Below are 3,034 nucleotides of genomic sequence, written 5' to 3' on the forward strand. Positions count from 1 at the left end.
TCGTCATTTTGATGTACGTTACACACACATGGCACCTTAGTATCCAGTCTACTAAATATCCCGCGAACATACACATGCACACGCACACATTGAACATGATTGATCTGGCCATGGTATTTCCGTTCGTACGCACAATCGAAAGCTTCATCCCGTCGAGAAGCTCGATAGTCTTCGAATAATTAGCGAGTGAAGAGTCCAAGACTCATCTCACGAGATTAACATATTCCGAGGGCAAGACGCGAAAATTGTTTGCGTCCGTCAAAGCGCGCTCTTTCCCCGATAGCGTTTTCACTTCAGGATATCATAGAGTATTAAGGTCATTCTACAATACATGTCGTAAGTTGTAAGCCGTAAGAACTGACCAATTATAGCCGATTATTTTTGTAATAATCGACTGTGATTCGCCAATTCTTACGGCTTACAACTTACGACACGTATTGTAGAATGATCTTTATAGGATATTAGTACAAGATATTATTAAGAAAATCGAATAAAGTTTAGCTTTTGAGTTGATGAAACTGTGTATTTTATACATTTGTTTTCCACGTTCCGTGAACATTATTGGTTTTACTTCACCAGGAAGAGGAGCAACTTGAATATAAATGTTACTAGCCGGTCTGAGCCTACAGCTAATAAATAATAATAGGCTATATTCAATTTTTAGCTTGTTACTAGCTCGATATTATTTAAGTATTCATTAAAATTGATTCAATGATCTAGCCATTGTCTAGGCATTTCATATCAAATATGATGGTTGGCACTATTTATTTTAAAATATATTGGGTTTGGGAAGAAGTTCGTGGCGTTTTTTTAGTAAAATTCAACTGGTTTTCTTATAGTGTGAAAATGAAATTTATTTAAACCAAATATGCTCCATTATTATCGATAATGTTTCGCTATTTTTCGGGTAGAGCCATGATGCCATCGGTGAAGAATTTGTATGGTTTCTGGTTGAAAAACTGAATCAAATGGTTTTTACAGGCTTCTTTTGAAACCAGCTTAATTCCATTGAGAGAGTTCTGCAGAGATCGGAACAAGTGATAGTCAGAGGGTGCTATGTCTGAACTATACGGTGGATGCATCAAAACTTTCCAACCAAGCTCTCGCAATTTTTGACGGGTCATCAAAGAAGTGTGTGGTCGGGCGTTGTTATGATGGAAGACAACACCTTTCCTATTATTCAATTCGGGCCGTTTTCTTTCAAATTCTTTCTTGCCTGGTGTAATCTCTCTAGTTGTCCACAGCAGAGTTGAGAATCAATCATCTGACCAACTGGAAGTAGCTCATAGTGGACGATTCCCTTCCAGTCCTACCACACACACAGCATCACCTTTTTCGGCGTCAATCCTGGCTTCGCGAACGCTTGTGACGGCTCACCATCCCTTATTCACGATCTTTTACGCTTCTGATTGTCATACGTGATTCATTTTTCATCACCGGTTATGACATTTTCAGAAATGGCTCAATTTCATTGCGTTTCAGCAGCATATCGCAGATGTTAATTCGGTCTATCATATTTTTCACGCTCAACTCATGAGGAACCCATACGTCGACCTTCTTTTTGTAGCCAGCTTTGTGTAAATGGTTCAAAACAGTTTTGTGGTCAATGCCTAGCTCCATACCAATATCGACACTGCTGATATGCTTATCTTGCTGGACTTTTTCAAGAATTTCATCAGCTTTTTCAGTGATTGAACGACCAGAGCGTGACTCATCTTTCATATCAAAATTACCAGAACGAAAGCGAGCGAACCATTTCCGCGCAGCAGATTTTGATAAAGTACCTTTACCGTGCATAGCATAAATTTTTTCACAAGCCTGCGCAGCGTTCTTCCCATTGTCGTAATAATATTGCAAAATATAGCGCAATTTTTCATCACTTTTCTCCATTTTTAAACGCAAACAACTTTCCAACCACTGCACCAATTTCGATGTTTATACACTCAAAGTAACGCTCGAAGTGTCATCTTTCCAACGAGCGTTTAGTGGTGTCGCTGCGATCTGTGTTTCCTGAGTTATTTGCAATTGACGCCATCTATCGGGAAAAACGCCACGAACTTTTTCCCAGACCCAATATAATCTAGCTATTGTATATCCTCTCTCCTCCGTCACTAACATTTTAAAATTAGGTAGCAAATCAAGACTGAGGTTACGATTATCACAAAAAAATTTTTTAAATTAGAAGCAAGTAGTTCACAACATTACTGGCTGCAAATTACTTATGATTTTTCATCTCATAACTGTAATTTCTTTCGCAGTCGACTATCAGCTGATCCAGCTTATCTAGCTATCAGGAGAAGTGAACGTTATACATTACTGGCTAAAAGCAATGTTAAATGCAAATTTACTACTTTGTGGCTAGAGACATTCACGAAATCAATTCAATATTTGTTGGGGATAAATCCTCCGTTTGTCTCTACTAAGAGATTGTCAATATAGTATATAGTAAATTATAAATTATAAATTATAAATTGTTGCGAGAATAGTCACGAGAAATCGTCCAGAGCTGTTAGTCTCTAATAGTACCTTGTAGATACTGTAGTTTTCCGCGTATACCAATTTCATGTTAATCGGAATCTTTTATATTTACCTTGCACGCGAAACGCTCCGACTATACATTTGGCATAAATTTGGTCAGCAATAAACGGTATATTCGGATTCTTGGAGACAATGCCAAGGGATATCATCTGCCCGAGTGCAATAAAGCCTATTGCATTACCCTCTGCATTATTTCGTCCCCTGCATCCCCTAGCATCCCTCATCGTAAAAGCCGCGTGTCTCTGGCGATGTCTCTCACCCTTCCCTTCACTCCTCCTCCACCTACGAAGCTCGTTCTACACGCCTCCGCACGCTCTATTTCACTTTTGCCTGTACCATCTCGCTCAGGGTATAACCTGTTTTTAAACTTAAATTATGCTAGCAACAACATCTCGCAGTGGGAAAACATAAAAACGTTGTGTAACGACAGTCGATTGCGACAAAATCGTTACAATAACGATATTCGCAGAATGTTTGTTTAAACGGTAATATTTGT

The 3,034-nt window shown here is 38.8% G+C and overlaps 1 protein-coding gene across 1 annotated transcript in view; it reads right to left on the reverse strand.

Moving 5' to 3' along the window:
* rho-5 (rhomboid-5) overlaps nt 1-5 on the reverse strand; it is a 75,527-nt gene extending 75,522 nt beyond the window's left edge. The window contains exon 1 of the mRNA XM_025301932.1: nt 1-5. This exon is cut by the window's left edge and continues 229 nt beyond it. The gene's annotated coding sequence lies outside the window, so the exon portion shown is untranslated.
* Nucleotides 6-3,034: the final 3,029 nt, after the last annotated feature.

Source organism: Harpegnathos saltator, unplaced genomic scaffold (genome assembly GCF_003227715.2).
Source record: "Harpegnathos saltator strain DR-91 unplaced genomic scaffold, Hsal_v8.6 scaffold459, whole genome shotgun sequence".
NCBI classification, from domain to species: Eukaryota; Metazoa; Arthropoda; class Insecta; order Hymenoptera; family Formicidae; genus Harpegnathos; species Harpegnathos saltator.